The following is a 12,911-nucleotide window of genomic DNA, read 5'->3' on the forward strand; positions in this document are numbered from 1 at the left end:
TTTACAGTAAGAATATGATGGACATAAGCTAGATATTGTAACCTGAAGAAACATGGCATTCCATGTTCTACCTTAAATTGAAATGAGGGTGTAAGATCATTTCAGTAATGTTTCTTTACTCTCAGAATATTTTATTCCACAACACCAGGGAAGAATAACTTTGTTTCGGAGGTGACATTCAATGTTAACATTGTGTTCATGTATTCATATACTATGTCCCCCCAAAAAAATTTACAATTAGACTTTTGCATTGATAGCACCCAATATGATTAAATCAACTAAATTCTACTTTGGGGTCTTAAATTATAACATCTTAGCTCTATTTTGCAGAAAGCCCCAGTCAATTTGGTTAAGTGATCTCAAAGAAATGTGGATTGTTATAAAGGATGTCAGGAGTCTGATTCTTCCAAGTTCAGCACTTGGATGCTCTTGGAACTGCATATTAATGTGTAAGCACAATATACAGAACTTGGAGGGAAGGGAATCCTCACATGCTCTACAAAAATCCTCAATTCTCTTTGACCTCTGAAGCAAAGTGAATGGGGTTTTCTGTAAGGCGTGGGCAATGAGTTATAGTTTCAATCCCTTACATTGTATTTTAGATTGATTCACTATCTTTAAAGTTATCGTTGCGGAGGGTACCACTGTAATTTTTTGGCGGGGACATACGGTATGAATACCAAAGGCAAAAATTCTTATTTGACTTGTGTACGTTTTTGTTTGCAGGTAGTTTTATAAATACATTAATTCAAGGATGTTCATGAATTCTTCATCATCCTTGATAGCCACCATACCAATGTTATGATACTGGTGAAAGGTGTTTGGTTCATCTGGGATAAATTTTCTATACACCAGATTCATTTAAACTGTTGACATTACTAAAATATATTTTACATTTTTTGAATTGATTGAAAATTACCTGCAAATCATGCATATTTAACAGTCACTTTTGAGAGTAAAAAGTATATGATAAGAAAAAACATTTTATTGTTTTTGAGGTGACACAACACAGAGACAACCCAACTTCTCAGGTGTTAAATATTTAGTGAACATTCATGTCTTTCCTCATAGCTTTAATTTTCAAATATAAGCTCTTTCTTTCAGTTTTTACTTGTTATTTTGTTTGGTTATTCTCTTTCATGATAATGGATACCAGCTCATATTTTGTTTGAGATTGTAATTCATACTAATCTTTAACAGGTTTTTACAGTTTGGTTAAGACAACAGTTTGTGTTTCCCAGCTGAAGAGAGCAGCATAATGCTTTTCTGTGAACTTGAGGGGAAAATTTGTTTTTGTTCAGTAATTTTCCCCATCAACTTCACAGAAGGTCCCGGACACAAACTGGTCTCAAATAAACCTATAAGGGACCGAAACTGGAAAAGGACAAGTTCACCTCAATAGACATAAGGGTTGAGTAAATATAGCAATATTAGTAAAACACATCAGTGAGAGTTTGAGGAAAGTATGGCAATCCGTTCCAGAGTTATGGATTTTTGCAGTATCTGCTCAGTCAAAGCTGAATGAGAAGACTTCTATAGCTTGTGATGTCACATGTGCACAAGGATATAGAGAAAGTATCAAGAAAATTCAACATTCTGTATTTTCATTTTTCTTGCACAACAAAAGAACACATGACTTCTCTCTTTTGGAAGGCAGGGTGAATAATATTGCCCTAAAATACATCAGAAGCAAGTTCAAGAAATATGCACTTTTTTCAAAAAGTAAAGTTTTGTGAAATTCACTTATATTTTCCTTATATCGTTGTATGCATGTGACATCATACACTGTCGTAGTCGTCTCATCCAGCAGTGATTGCGCAGATACTTAAAAACCCATAACTTTTGAATGGATTGTCCAATTTCCCCCAAACTTTCAATGATATGTTTTACTGTTGAACATTTGCATTCACTCAATCCACATGTATATGAAAGTGGACTTGTCCTTTAAGAAACTATTTTCTTTTCCTTGAAATTCCAGTACTTAAAGCCAAATTCTAAGATAAAACATAATAACAAAACAAGGTAAACACCTCATCAAAAGTACTGAAATAGAACTACAATTTTTTTTTTTTTTTTTTTATCTTTCCCTTTCCAGTCCTGGGGACTTGTTCCTCTGTTCACTTTAGTTGTCACATAACTTAAATAATCTTAAAAAATACAATGTCATAAACAGTTGGTTCAACTTGGAAAATGTAATAATTATTGTCATATTAAAAAAAAAAAATCACATAATTTTGTTTATGATTACCACATTGTACATGGAAAAACAACAATTCAAGAACAAGTTGTGCACCAGCTATAGGCATGTGGCCTTTTTGTGGAGTTTGATGATTTGATGATTTTTTTTTTTTTACATTTTTTTTTTAAAGATTGTGGACTAGGGCATGCATGAACTGCCACATGTATTACTTTGGTATCAAGGGAATTCTGGTGAGCTATGTATACAAAAGTCACTTCTGTTGTGATAATTTTGTAGTATATTAAATGTATTAGAAAATGTTAATAGATAGTGAAAAGGAACTGAAGTCTTGCCTTTCACTATCACATAACAATATGGTGTTAACAAACAATGTCACCTCCGAAACACAAGAAAAAGCAACCTACAAGGAAAGCTGTGATTGGTAAATCTTCACAACTAAATTGCTTGTTGGAAATCAAGCTTCTAAGATGAAAGCATCTATATGTTTACTTAACTAAAGCAGGAGAAATGATCTTGATTACAATATTATATATACAACAGATGGGTGTATTTTGTGCATTCTCATTGTTAAAAAAAGTGAAAAAATGTAAATTTGCCCTAAAACGTACAGTCTAGTAATAAAAAAAAGAGTGAGAGTGTGGTAGTTGATTTCTCCACTTTCAGACTTATGTTACTAAAATAAATGAAGCCATTGGAGTACATGATATGGTTTCTCTTCAACAGAAATGAACAAAAAATCTTGTTAACAGTGTTTTGTCACCTCCGAAACAGTAATTTTTAGTTTTTATTGAATCTTTTATTAATCCCTAGAAAATTCTCACTTCCTGTTGCCATATTACTATTGTCATCCAAAAGAGATTCCTGTCAATTGGACAGAATCAAACAAAATTGCTTTGTCTTCGAGAAATTATCAAATATAATATGCCTGTTGTTTCGGAGGTGACAATTGTTTCGGAGGTGACAAGTGTTAACGGAAAATTGTAAATTGCTCCGAAATGAAAACAACAGGCTATATTTCTACTACCTTCCTTCAGAGATAATGTGAGGGGATATGTTACATTTTTGCAAATGTAATGTATAACTGATGTCAAGAATAAAAAAATTAAATACATAAATCTGTTGTCTCGGAGGTGACAGAAATGTTAACGGAAAAGTTACATAAATTTATAAACGCTCACCAAAAAATGATAAGTTATTTGAATTAAATAATCTTTGGATCAAAGTTAACTCAGATTGATTACTATTCTGTTTTGATGGAAATTAGCAAAGTTGAATTTCAGAATTGTGAACAAGAGCTAACTCAAAAGAGGGGTTAATTGTTAACGGAAAATGTCACCTCCGAAACATAAAGTTTGGACAATTTCAGTATTTAAAGAAGACAAAGCAGAACCTGGTAAACATAATAGGTCTTAATGTTGGATACCTGTCTATCACAACAGCAACAAAAATAATGAAAAGGAATAAACAATTTAATATGCTAGCTCTGACAAAAATACTATGTCAGAGTGAGTACACCAAAAGTGTTGGATTTCAAGCATGTAAGTGCCTGCCACATCTGAAAGAAAAAGAGAGGAAAGTTCATTAAGGTACCCAAGGTAGACACTGTGGGTGGTAAGTTTATGAGAAAAAATAATGCATATCTGTCAGTGTATAAGAAAGTTATACACCAATTAGTGTCAATACTGCATTTTACACCACTGATTGTAAAAATGGCCATATATAATGTACTCTTAAATAAATCCCACAAGGATTGGAACAATCATCCCTCAGCATTTCCACTGATTCCCACTGATCAGTTACTAGCCATCCCCTTTAAACGTGATTGAACACCCTTTGGTACCAAAAATATATACCACACATGAGTTATTATGGCACAAACAAGTTTATATGTACTTGAAAATCGTGCGAATTGAAGAAAAAAGAATGCTGACTCTTGAGAGAATCAAGTACATGTACCATTTGAGTTGCAACGCTTTAATAGATTCAAGGACCTCAACTCAAGTAACATGAACTCACTGTACAGTTGTATGTGACATACAGTTTGGATTATTGCACAAATATACTATGTATGTGATCAACTGACTTGACATCAATGACACTCACCCCATTTCTCACAGGTTTCCATGCAGCCATCTTCGTTCTCCTCTTCACAGTGTGGGTCACACGGTTCACAAATGCCCAGGAAGGGTGCGCAGAAGTATCCCGTGAGGTTGGCGCACATCCCACGGCAATTGTCCAAGTCCGGCAAAATGCGGCCATAGGAACCTTCTGCAGCCGTCAGAAGGACCACGATCACAGCACACATGGCTTCAGGAAGCGATGATGACATATCAACTAGAAGGTAATTAAACATTTTTCTTCTTTTTTTTTTCAGTTCCAAGTGTCAAGAAGACTCACTGAAGATGTTCCCGCTGGGTGTTTACCTGCAAGATCTGACGACAGATGATATAAAAAGAACTGAATAAATATGAAACAATTAAATTTTTTTCATTGGCAGCAGACGATTTCAGCTTTTAACAATGCTACATTGTTTTTCAATAGATTATATTAGATAGTGTACATGTACATGTATGTTCCACACTATCTTGTGACATTTAACTTATGATAATTGACAAGGACTGAACATGCACACTATCCATCAGTCTATAATATGTATCACACCTCTCCTATACCAATGTACACGATGTATGTATTTATAGCACATACACAGTTGTACTGTGAAACCAGAAATTTTCACGGGAATGAAACTTTCGCTGTTAGGCTGTCAACGCTGATTCATAAAAAGTTTCACGTCACAAATACAACTGTACTTCTGGTTTTACAGTACTGCAGTGATACATCATGAATGATGCAACTCATGCAATCATGCTTTTTCCATACCCACAGCTGTTTATAGTTTGTTTGTTTGTTTGTTTGTGTGTTTGTTTTTTGTTTTTTTTTAAATATCAATGTTATACATTTTCCCTCTCTATGCTCCATATTTGCTAGTCTGGCTTCCAGACTATCTGCTCATACTAATATAATTCCCAGAATATTAACGTCCTCTAACGACAAAAGAAGTAACAGGTACAATGTAAAGCTGGACAGTCCTGTAGATTTTGCCTTCGGCAAAAGCAGTGACGAAGCAGAGGGCGTATTTTGTAAAAGGAGTACACTTGTACGGTTGGCAAGTCGCATCCCTTGAAATACACCCTAAGCATTCCGTAGAGACATGTACTGTAGTGTACATGTACCATAAAGAATGTTACACTTTATAGACAATTGCATGACAGCCATTGGACTCAATAGAATTGCTCAGCAAACCCATATTACCCAATTCTGGGCAACTGTAACTCAGTGAGCAGTTGAGTGTTGAAACTATGGACTACCTGCCCAAATCACCACTTGGGAGACCGGAGTATTTTGCTCTGAAGTTACATGTACAAAGCCATATATTGCACAATTTTAATATTTCAAAAGAAATGCACATCTTTATGCCTGAAACTCAGATTTCATTTTGTGAACTGACAGATACGGCTAATATTTCATTGGTCAACAAGTTGTCAAAATATTTGAACTGCACTCAGTGAATCTCAATTCATGTTTTTTTAATGGGTTTTATTTGCCTTTAGAATACAATTTACAACACCCTCGGTAGAAGGAATCATCATCACAATAATAAAATTATCTGTCACCACTTAATGATAGACAGATGCTCTTACAGCTGTAAGTACTTTCAAGCACACTGCCAACAACTTCCTAAACACATGTTATTTCCTATTAAGAGCTCTGCCAGGGCAACAGTCAGCACCATTAAAACTATAAACTACAGGTATACTGTGTAGTAGCTAGTGTTTAATGTACACTTGAAAGGGCACTTTAATATAGTACATTGTACAGATAAAGCCATTGAAGATCTCACATCCATAGACAGTTCTCCATAAACTCATATGTTATTCAATGTCCCTTCTTGTTTTGTATGATCTTACATGTTTGTTAATACATAAACTACATTATAATTTGACCCCAATATTTGCACGGGGGATTATTCTGCTCCAACTCCACGGAGAATTGAGTCTTCAAAGGAAATCTGCGGTTTCATTACACACACACACGAAAAAAAAAAAAAATGCTTGCATTCTCTGCATCTGCTCTAGAAATTCTGTTTCTCTAATGTAAAACAAAACATGTCCAACCTACACGCAGCACCCTTTCATTCATGAAATTGATTATCAAATGGGATTTTCAATATTACAGTCCACAATGTACTTAAGGTGTCACATATCCTTACAAACCATGTTGTGATTTCGAGAGAATTAAAAAAAAAATCTATATGTAGTGGGCTAACCAATCATCAGTACCCTATTTCTTTGTGTGTGTTTGTGCGTGTGTGTGTGTGTGTGTGTGTGTATTTCAATATGTTTATTCATTGTTTTAAGGATATGTACATGACATTCTTAATAGTATTATTTTACAAGTGCTAATGACATTTTGTTTTTCAAAAACATAAAAATCATAGGTCTTGCATACTTTTTGGAACACCATCCACGAAAAGAATCCATCCCACACACAGAAAGAATTGTAGAATAGTATACAACTGTACAATGTAAAATCACTTGATTTCCAGCACAAATAATATGCACTTCCTCTTATTTTTATTTTTTTTTTACTAATGTATACTTCAAAATATGGTACTGAGTTGACTTTCTCAAAGAGAGTGAAATCAAACAAACACAATGGAAAAGTTTCATACAAATTTTGACAAAGAGTACAATTGTATCTCTTTGTTCATTCTATTCGAAAGGAGGAAAAAAACCAGCTACTACGCTTGAATATTTCCTCTTGGTACATTGTATGTCATGGGATCTCAACTTCACAGTTTGACTACTTTGAAACAAAACAAAACTAAAATAAATTAAAAAAACCCACCCTCCAAGCAAACAAACCCAAGATCAACTACAAGGTTCTACGAATTCCTAGGCTCCACTCACCAGAAAATCAAATGAACATCCTGTACATACATGTGTACAGGTATGTCGCAATATCAAAGAGTGACGTCAACAGCCAAATTTCCCTACATGTATCATCATGAGACCCCAAGTTCAAAGTTCAATTCCAGCCTTAAAGCGACAAGTACAACAAAAACCCAAACAAAATACATTTTATCTATTGTTATGGGATCCCATACAAAATCCAACCACTGCACAGACACACACACACACACATAAACAAAGAGACATCACAACAAACAGATCAACTACACGTATGAGATTCTATACGAATCCCAAGGTGCTACAAACTAGATTTCATCCTTGTATGCCGTATAATCAAAGTTCATCTAATTTATTTTTTTTTCTTCTCTCACCATAAATATTGCTTCCTGAATTTGCTACTCAAGTAACTATTTATGTAGATTAGCATGACAATTACAAAGTACATGTACACGTATGGTTGTAAAACTCTGCCCTACTAGCTGCGTTACTATCACAGTGACTGGATGGGGAAATGGAACATACTGGATATTTCATCTAAAGAGCATGAGAATGCTTTTTAATAGTGAACTGAAGCTCAACAAAAACACATTTGTACGTAGGGAGATTGATACTACAATGTACAGTGTACTTGTAGAACTGATTCGAGAACTTCTGGAATCAGCTATCAGTAAACCATTATTACAAAGTCACATTCTCTGTGCCATACAGTGTACACTGTATTCTCAGCTTGTACTTTATAGTACCGGGTGCATGATGAAGTGATTATACCCTTCCATTTCACAATGTATTTCCCAGGCTCCAATATCATACATGAGTCAAGTAGACGATTACGAATTCTATACACTGTTCAGGCAAACAAACATCTACATTTGTATTTGTCCAGCAAGACACCTGACTTAAAAATGACGACAGAAAACCAGATAGCACCAGGCAAAAGAAAAGAACAGAAAAGAAAAGAAAAAAAAACCAAAACAAAACAAAACAGATGCTCATGATAAAGCATGTAACTTGTGAGCTCACAGTCACTTACCTCACTTTTTTACTTAGCACCTTTTCAGAAATATGGGTGGGTGATAGGCATACATTGTGCATATATGTAGGAATTTGGCATGACTCCAAATGATGCAAGGGAATTACCCTTCCCATTCATAAGACCATTCGAGGCCTTAGTCCACAGATAAGGACTCATGTGCACAGTATTTTTAAACTTTTGTATACTTAGTATGTACATGTACATATTGTCCAGTTCAATAAAGCTCTACTATCTGGGCAGAAAGAACTATTATGACCATGCCTGTGCTCATGCATACAATTGTAATTCATAAATCTTGGCATCCATATCATCACATGGTTACCAGTTGGTAGTAAATGACATTTAACATGGAAACACTACATCATGGTAAAGGATCCGCATGGCTCTAGAAATTTGTGATCACAAAGCTTGGGATTCAAATAGTGCCCAGTGTATTATTCCTCAGATATAAAGATGCTTTGCCCAGTAATGTTCCCCCTATCATAACCTCAATGTAACATGGCCACCTCGTGCATCAAAGTGATAGTGACAATGCCCTTTGGGAAAGCAGTGTTTTATAAAAGCACAGACTATACCCTGACTGGCTAATACCCCTTTCAGTAACTCATGCATTTTTGGCCAGCTCCTGGCCCAAGCTAAATTGGCCCATGCTAAGCAGTAAAATTGTGATTCACTTACTATTGAGCCATGCCACTTGAACGATGACATATTCATGAACTCGGCCATGCAAGGGATATACATGTACAATCAAACCTGTTTAAAGCGGCCACCCAAGGGAAACGGAAAAAGTGGCCGTTATAGACAGGTGGCCCTTAAGTTGTAGACAGGTAATCCAACTTTGTGCACATTGCTTTAAATACATGATGTACATGTATCATTGTTGTATCCTTACGGTACATGTACATGTATGTGTGTACAGATACGCACATACATGTACCGTGTGTTTCATGCATTTAACTAGCCGGTGGTATAGACCGATTCTGTGAGGCTGTTTGTGTATTATTGGCATGGGCAGCGCCATTACTGCGATGTCCCGGCCGCCCGGACTCAAATTTCTAATGACAGACAATGGTTTACGGTTTCATTTCATTTTGTAGGGCTCAGGTTCTTTCAGCTCTCTAGCGACTCACAAGAAAACGGACAGGGCAGCACACATGTCGCTTTGATGAAGTCTCCTATAGCCAACTCACTTGTGGCCAGTTTAACCCGTTGAGGACGGATTGATTTTGCTACAACACACATTTCCCATAGACACCTGCCCGAGTACACTCGGGACTCGTCCTCAACGGGTTAATGTACTCAGTAGTCAGATTACTTGGCGTAGGTTTACATGCAAATTTGGATTGTAGCATAAATATTTACAGTACGCACCAAATCATCATTTACAAAACATGCAAATGAGGAAACAATGGTAGAAACTAAATATTCATCTACATTGCAGTTTGTAAATGAATGTGCAAGCTTGGGCGAGTTGAGAATGTTTCCAGCATTTTAGAGACCAATCGGTGAGGAGTGAAAAGGCGGGAAAATGTCATGTGATATACAACCTGTAGGCAGGGTGCATGGATGTGGATGTGACTGATTCATTGGTGTATACAGGGGTGGTACATGTAATACATGTAATGACAGAAGGGAGGATGTAACACGGCTGTAAAAGGTTCAAAATAAATCCCTATAATTTCATTCATTGTTTCATACATGTAGTCTGTGGCCATGAAGCTCCTTGCTTCTAAATGAAATAGAAAGGAGAAATGTCATACAAGTGTGTAATGTTTTGTAGACTATTTGAGCATGCACATACAGTACAAAGGCCCTACATATATTTTAGTATCTTTCATCGGCATTCAGCAGGGATTGACCTACTTTTCTTTTTTCATTTCAGAATTAGAACACCTGAAGCACAATACCTAGTTTTGGACAATAACTGTGTAACCACATTTCCCGTAATGCTATTTCAAGGGTGATGATGATCTGTATTGACGTTTCCAAACAATAGAAAAGAGACAGAGGAACAATTTTGACAGCAACAATGACTGCCTTACAGCACTGCAGTTACTGTTCCATGCAGCAAAATAAATAAAACACACAGAATAAGCACAATAAATCATGGAAAACAAAGAACACAAAATGCAAGTGCCCACTGTCATGGTAACAAGCTAACAGCATGCCATTTGTATTTTGTTGCCATGATACTACATTGTAAGTCATCATATTTATTGTCAGTAGGCTTTGCATGGAATGGCCTAGGTAGAAAAAAGCTCTTGAATGGCTTGGGACCTTGTCGCTTTTCTTCTTCTATGAAGATATTCAGTATATCCAACGCCTGGTGGAGAATAACTTTGTAACCAAAAACGGGAAGAAGGCTTTTCTTTTCTTTTCTTTTTTACCTCGTGAGAATTGCACGTTCAAGAGGGAACTGATGTATGGATTCATACAACAGAGAAGATGATAAATGGGAAACTTTAAGCATCATATTCAGAGTCTGTTGCCCCAGTAGGGCCTAAACATGCTGCAGTCACTGTTTCATTAGAAATAAATGTAGTAGAGATTAAAAGAAAAAAAAAATGAAGAATAAGAAATGTATGATAATGGCATGGTAACAAGCTAACACAGCATGAAATTTGTAAATATTTCATTTGTTGCTACAAATATGTAAGTACTTTGAAAAACATTTTGCACTGAGCCTTCAGGCAAGCCCATATGCCTGTTACGCACAATTGTATGGGACATTTAAGGGGGTTTTATTTCCTGAAAAATATTGTAAAGGGACTTTGATTACCGGTACCGTACCGTATTTTAAATGATGATGGTGATTGGTATAGATTACAAGAAGAATAATCTTAGACTTGTCCATTGCTGTACACACACTGCATGGTATCCTCATGCAGGACATCCGAGCCTACAGCTACTGTAAAACGATATATTCGGGGCATGAAAATTTCGCGAATTGGAGCCAACAGCCTTTCCGCCTTACAGCATGAAATTTTCGTGACATACCACTCGCATCAATTGCATATTGTGTAGGCGAGAACTTTTGCACGCACAAATGTTGCTGCTTGTGAAATTCGTGAAATTAAAAAGCAGCGAACATTCCTCGTTTTACAGTACTATCTAGTTAAGGACAACTATTACTCTTTGTAGCCCTGTTTTTTGTGTCTTCAAATGTTAATCTTTAATTCCTTATTCATCTACTTCGTAGTTATAAATTCATCTATTTCAAATGTTTATGTACCTGTGTATCCATCAGACATTTGGACATCCTTTTCCTGCCATTATCTTGGCAGCTCAGTATTTATAGTATTATTTGAAATAATTCCCCTTAATAAACCTTGCTCTCTCACTTCCTAATCCTATCATGCCAACTGCCACTCAAGAAGGTAATCGCTACTTTCAATTCTTGGCCAGCATTCAGAAAGAAGATCTATCAAAATAGATTGACACTGTCAAAATGAATCACAAACATACAGTACCTGACCTATACCAAGAAATATTCTATCACAGACGAGCTCTTGGCAACCCTCACTTTCAGAATATTTCAACCCGATTTCCTGTTTGAAGGATTTGTTTACATAATACACTGTAACAACCTTTTCATATTATTACGAAAGAGAAAACACACAACAGCATAAAAATAAAATGAATAGATTAATTAATAATAATAAACAAATATGAATAACATAATATGATACAATTTATGGTAGATATCCCTGTTTGTGAAGGGGCAGTTTCATTCATCGCTAAAAGAGCTGAAGAGTGTAGTGTCTAATCCCATGTTAGGTACAAAATCAGGAGTTACTCACAAGTGTTATGGGATCGAGTGAGGGTACTTGAGATCTCACACCTGATTGGGCCTTTCCACCAATGAATGAAACGGCCCATGTCGCAAACAGGCACCCTAACGTCTTATGTGTGTATCAGGCTTGTTTGGAACTACAGGTCTCAAATCAAGAGAACCTTGCCAAAACACACAATAATAAAATACCATTTATATGCACACACATACAGACACACACTGTACACACTATTACTGGTTTCCACATTGTATAGCTTTGGAGAGATAATTTAAAAAAAAAATCCATAAATTGGCAATCATGATATACAGTGTAGTACGTATAGTACATGAATTATTTTCAAGAACAAAATCTAGACTTCTGTTGCGATCAAACAGACTCATGGACATTCTTACTGCAGTTTAACAGAATACTGGTTTATAATCAGGTAGGAAACAATATGGCACTGTATACATGTACAATATACTAATAAATACATATTACAATGTATGTATTAAACTTGATACAAATACATTTCTTGATAATGACTGCCTCAGTTGTAGAGTCACACAAAGGTACCGGATTTGCTGCATGGTTCCCCCCCCCCCCCCCCCCCCCCCCGTCAAATACCAAATTGAACAAAAAAAAAACTACCTTACTTAAAGTTAAATGTAGCCCAACCTGATGCCGAGCGAAGCATGGCAACACTTGTATGCAGTGACAGGGCTGTGTATACATGTACGATGTAGACTCTAGTTACCTTACAATTACACGTGCAATACTCAATTTATTTTCACATGTACAGTATCTCGGATCACACACTAAATTTTATGTCAGAGTTTAGCATATTTAAAATGACGTACACTGCAAGTATTGCAGCATTCAGAAGTCCTAATAATTTTCTTGGATGCTGAACACTTCGTACATTGAAACGA

At 35.9% G+C, this 12,911-nt stretch overlaps 1 protein-coding gene across 1 annotated transcript in view; it reads left to right on the forward strand.

Annotated features, from left to right (window-relative positions):
• The window catches only part of LOC139741114 (uncharacterized), an 87,811-nt gene that overhangs the window by 47,892 nt on the left and 27,008 nt on the right, over positions 1-12,911 (forward strand). The window contains exon 2 of the mRNA XM_071651703.1: positions 4,318-4,541. The gene's annotated coding sequence lies outside the window, so the exon portion shown is untranslated. The remainder of the gene's footprint in view (positions 1-4,317; positions 4,542-12,911) is intronic.

The sequence above is a fragment of the Diadema antillarum genome, unplaced genomic scaffold (genome assembly GCF_040938485.1).
Source record: "Diadema antillarum isolate AM-2024a unplaced genomic scaffold, OU_Dant_1.0 seq00000905_RagTag, whole genome shotgun sequence".
NCBI classification, from domain to species: Eukaryota; Metazoa; Echinodermata; class Echinoidea; order Diadematoida; family Diadematidae; genus Diadema; species Diadema antillarum.